The sequence below is a fragment of the Narcine bancroftii genome, chromosome 1 (genome assembly GCF_036971445.1).
Source record: "Narcine bancroftii isolate sNarBan1 chromosome 1, sNarBan1.hap1, whole genome shotgun sequence".
NCBI lineage: Eukaryota > Metazoa > Chordata > Chondrichthyes > Torpediniformes > Narcinidae > Narcine > Narcine bancroftii.
Window position 1 is genome coordinate 226827778 of NC_091469.1, and position 6000 is coordinate 226833777.

Below are 6000 nucleotides of genomic sequence, written 5' to 3' on the forward strand. Positions count from 1 at the left end.
GGAGAAGGGGTTGAGTGGAACAAAAGTACCTTTGATAGGGCGAGACAGTAATGTGGCATGAAGGAGCAGTTAAAATCAGATTTAAGAGCCAGCTGAGGAGATACAAAACTCTAATCCTGACTAATGTACTTTGTGTAATTTACATATTTTCTTCATATTTTTCAAAAAAATTGTATTATATTTTCACATTGAACTCAATCTGTAATTCCTATTTGAATTAAGAGTGGATGTAAAACTTCAAAAAAATTATTAGACCTGCAAAGGAAGAAATGTGAGGATGGGTTTGTCAAACTTGCTCTCAGTGGACAGTGTGAAAATCATGGAGAAAAATCAATCTAAACTGTAGTATCTTGAAGCACAATGAATTCTGGAAATCCTTAATGAGTTAGTGACAGGAACTCAAGGCGACATGATTTTGAACGGTATTGGGCCTTTTTTGATGAAGCCATAAAACCTGTAAAAGCAGCCTTCATAGGAAATGGGTTCTCCTTTAGACCAAGATGTTTGCGTGTGATGTGAATCTAAAAATTTTATACAGATGACACAAGCTACTTTAGTTCAAGATTTCATCGTCTCTTAAAATTCTTAAGTGTTGCCATCCAACCATACAAACAATAGTCAACTGCATGAGCTCTGTGACATCTGAGACAGCAAAACAGAAAATTCTGGAAATATTCTGCAGTAAAGCTAGGATCTGTGTGGACAATCATATTTCAGTTACTCACAGAATACCGATCTTCTTTCACTCCAAAGATCATTTGTGTTTGCCTAGCCTGCAATAAAAAATGTTCTTGTATTTTCCTTTGAAATATGTGAATTGTACCTGCTCTAATATTGTGGATCATGGATGGTCGTGTGTCCTCCCTGTCTGAAACTTATTTGGAATTCACATCACCTGTCAATCAAGGTTGGTCCCTGGCCACCCATTAGTGCACACCTTGGTGTTGGCTCATTTAAATCACCTAGGGTCATTATTGGCTAGGCACCCAGATCAGAACTGTATAAATCATCGATGCATAGCACATTTCTTTCTCTCTGCCTCATGGTCCAAGCCCCGGACATTGTTCCATGCCAAGTCACTATGTGGACATTGCTGGACGTGTCACGGATAAGGTGTGCATTACACTGAGGCTGAATCTTAGTATTGTGATAGATCAGTTTTTGCAGAGAACCACAACCCCATTGGTACAGGGAATTGGGTGTGTGTGAGAAAGACCCTGCCTGTAGAGTATGTACTTAAGTGTGTGAGCGTGTAGAGTATAGGCAGCCATTGGTATCGGTGTCCAACCTATGTCCAATGTGAATGTCTATACTGTTGTTTAAGTAATACCCCTGTATAATAATCGAGTACCGTTTGACATTTTCCCGTTTGTCTCCTGTGTGTTAATTAAAGTTACGTGTGATTGTAACACGTGTCCAGACTCGTCTCTCTGTAAACCTACCAAACCTGATACTCTTCCCAACCTGACCCCTTGAGGTATAAAAATCATTGGGGGTGGTGCCCCAACAAAATGTACTTTTCTATAAATATTGAATTAGTCGATGTTCTCTTACTGGGTAAAATTAAGATAGCAATCATACCAATAAAGCAATGAAAAAATGAGAATTTCTTGCAAGGTACTTAGCATTATTTGCTTTCTCATGTGGGATGACACCACTCCAATAGTGTTGACCACTACACTTGTTAAGTGATATTCATGACATTCCATATATTTTGCTGTACAAGTCAACCCCAATTTTTCAGCCTAATTTTAATGGTTTTATGTTATATCCGGCAAACAAGTCGATCCCCATTTTCCCGCTGTCTGGACCTCTCAGGAACAACCCTTTTTTTTAAAAAAAAACCCATCCCAATCACAAGTAACAAAGCTGTAAATTAAGTTTAAAAAAATATACCAGCCTACCAGACAACAGTGGCGACAGCCCATGGAGCTGGAGTGGCGACATCGTGCTCCAGGTGGGAGCAGAGACCTCGGCCTACCAGGCAGGAGCGGCAACGGTGATCTCAGGGTCCCAGCTAGGAGTGGTTATTGGTGGCGCCCAGCAGTGGTGAGGTGTCGGGGAGCGGCGGAGGTGGAAAGGTGCTTCCAGCCTTGACTTATACGCTGAATTGACATCAATCTGTTTTTTTTCCTTGGTGAATTTAAGGTCTCAAAAGTATATCTGGTATACAAGTTGAAACCCCTTTTTGAGAATTTTTTTTAGGGTTTCACAACTCAATTTATACACTTAAGTACATGGTACTTTCACCACATTTGACAGAAATAGATATAGCCTTTGTTTTCAAGTGTCCTGTTCTATTTTCACAATCTAATCTCTGTTGTGCTTTCATATACAGGCTAAGCATCAAATGCATTTAACTTGCTGTAAATTTAATCGGAATATTTGCAAATGTGAAAAATATTTCGACATGTAAACCAGAATTTTACTTGTGTCTAACTCTGGATAACAAATGTTAATGACAAATTAACAAATATAGCAGTAAATACAGCCTCACCTAACTAAAGCAGAAAGGAGGATATATGGGAAGAGTATTGATAATATTGTGTTGAAGAGCCACTCAGCCCTAAGCCACATGACTATAGTGGCCCTCTATGGAACTATCTGCTATCCCACTAGTCACAATCAGTGAGGATTGGTGGGAGCACCTTCTCCAAGATCATCCTCAACATTGGGACCTTGCAAGGCTGTGAACGCAGTCCCCTACTACAATCCCTATGCATCCATGACAACGTGGCCAAACACCGCTCCAACTCCATCTGTAAGTTTTCCTTTGATGCCACCAACGTAGGTAAGATCCCTAACAATGACAAGTCTATGGTCCAGAAATGGAGAGGATGAGCAAATGTTGGTTCTTGGGAGTCAATATCCCAGAGGATCTTTCTTGGATGCGACATGCTAATGGCACCGTGAAGAAAGCACATCAGCAGCTTTACTTCATCACTACCTCTTTGGTAACAATTATTTTATCGAGGCCCTCAACTCCCTTCACACCCCTATCACCCTCTTTGGCATGCTGGATGTGTCTTCCACTGTGAAGACTGACACAAAATATTTGTTCATTGCCTCAGCCATTTCCTCATTACTCAATATCAATCTCCCTTTCTTATCTTCCAAGGGATCTTGTTGACTCCAGTCACCCTCTTCCTTTTAATATATTTATTTTAAAAAATTGCTATCTGTTTTCATACTTTGGGCTAATTTACCTTCATAATCCTTCTTCCCTTTCTTTATTTCTCATTTAGTTCTCCTTTGGTGCCTTTTAAAGTTTTCCCAATCCTTCAGTTTCCCACTACTCTTGGCGACTTTGAACACACGAGCTTTTAATTTTAAACTTTCCTTTATTTCCTTAGTTAACCAAGGCTGACTCTTCCCTCTTTTACTGCCCTTATTTTTTTTAACATTCTCTATGTTGGTAAATGTGCCAATAAGCTTGAACTTGAAATCTATAAAATATAACTTTGAAATACTGTCCCTTGGGTTGGTTGGAGAGTAGAAGGGCATCTCAATAATATGAAGCAAATGGGTACAAATTCCACCTCATGAGAATCCATTTTCCTAGATCAATGTTCATCCTTTATGCAAAATGGATTTTAAAGGGACAAAGGTATCATACATATATTCTCCCCCTAATCAACTTTGATGTTAAAATAGGATTTGGAGCATTTAGAACCATAGAACACTACAGCACAGAAAACAGGACCCTTTCTTTGGCCCTTCTAGTCTGTGCCAAAGCATTTTTTTGCCTAGTTCCACTGTCCTGCACCCAATTCATAGCCCTCCATACCTCTCCCATCCATGTACCTGTCCAAATACTTCTTAAATCTTAAAATTGATCCCGCATTCACCACCTCAGCTGGCAGCTCATTCCACACTTCCACCACTCATGTTACTCCTAAACTTTTCCCCTTTCACTCTTAACCCATCTCCTCTGGTTTGTATCCCACCTACCCTCAGTGGAAAAAGCCTACCTACATTTTTTCTGTCTATCCCCCTCATAATTTAAATACCTCTATCTAATCTCTCCTCATTCTTCTACGGTCCAGGGAATAAAGTCCTTTAACTTTTTCTGATAACTCAGTTCCTAAAGTTCATGCAACATCCTAGCAAATCTTCTCTTCACTCTTTTTATCTTATTGATATATTTCTTGTAATTAGGTGACCAAAACTGCACACAATCCTCCAAATTTGGCCTCACCAATGTTTTATGCAACTTTACCAGAATATTGCAACTCCTATAATCAATACTTTGATTTATGAAGATTAAGATGCCAAAAGCTCTCTTTACAACCCTATCCACCTGTGACATCACTTTCAGGGACTTGTGTATCTGTATTTCCAAGTCACTCTGTCAAAGCGCACTCTTCAGTGCCCTACCGTTTACCATGTATGTCCTTTCTTGGTTTGTCCTTCCAAAGTGCAACATTTCATGCCTGTCTGCATTAAATTGCACCTGACATTTTTTTCCAGCTGGTCCAGATCCCTCTGGGAATTGGGTGACATGCTCTTGTTGCCAATTTCAAACATTGAGGGAGCAAATATTTAAAAAAAATCATATTGGTGAGACAGTGGAGGGCTTGGCTTTAAATGTAAGGAAGAAATTTATGCCTGAAGCTTCAGCCAACAAAGCAGCCCAACATGAATCACTGTGCTCTGAGAGAAGTGGTGAGAAGAGGGGGAACTAATCACACAGAGCCAATATGAAATAATCAGGCAATTACATTTAAAAATCTTAATGTTTAATTATTCCCGTATCATATAGAGAATCTGTATTTAAATTGATTTTTTAATACTGTATTTTTAATACTATAGTTTTCTCATGACAATGCAGTCATTGACTCTTCTTTCAGTTTCAATCTTTATATAAAGACAGCATGTAAATGCACTGAAACACTCTACCATGTACACACTGACAGACAGCAATACTAAGTATTTTTATGTTTATAATTGCAAAAAAAATCATGTACTTTTCTTATAACAGATATGACTGTACAGATGAGAAACACAAATACTTACTCCATTGGAGCGGATGCTCATTTTCATTGCCTCCGAGACTGCTGCGTAACTCAAGCAACGTTTTTTTTCAGTCATATTGTTGTTATCGCATTTAGTTTAGAAAATATGGTAGCTTTTAACCACAGGCACAGTATAATGTGTCACTGTTAAGGATAACATGGATAGCATATTGGCTCGCAAGAGACTATTATAGTTTCAGTTACCCGGGTTCAAATCTGTTACTGTCTGTAAGGAGTTTGAACATTCTCCCAGTGACTGTGTGTTGGTTTTCCCTCCCCCCCCCCCCCACCGCACCCCCGGAGTATCCCACCTTCCAAAAACATAAGGGGCTGTACCTTAATTGGATGGAACAGGTTTAAATGGCCGGAATGTGCTTCCTCTATGTTTTAAATAAAATTTTAATATTCCACCATTATTTAAAACATGGTAGAAGCTTCTGAGAAATAGCATCTATTCAGCTACACAGCATAAAACAATTCAAAAATATCTTTCCCATCAGTGGGTCTTTGCTAGTCAAAATTGCTCCATAACAGCATGTCAAAATAATACCTGTTTACGATTTTGAGAAATATGAAGACAAGCAGCATGGAGATGCATCCACTGTCACTGTTTCTTCAGTGCAGAAGGTAACGAGAAAAAGGGCAATGATAAATCCAATCTTGTTAGAACAAAACCATTTTGTCTCTAAGAGCAGCTTGAAAGAACTATCAATTGAACCCCTTCTTTTCTTTTTTCTAGCAATATTTTCCTCTTCAAGTTCAATTGCCTCACTGAATTGTGACAGCTGGCTGCATAAACACTTTTCTTTCTTAATATTGCCTGGGTGTTGCAATTACCTTTTGTCCCTCTGGCTACCCACAGTTTCTCCTTAATTACTGTCAAACCCTTCACTTTGGACAACTCTTTCAAATCTCTCCTTAACCTTCACTGCTGCATTGATGATCTTATCTTCTACTGTTTGACTTTCATTTCTGATTCTATTCA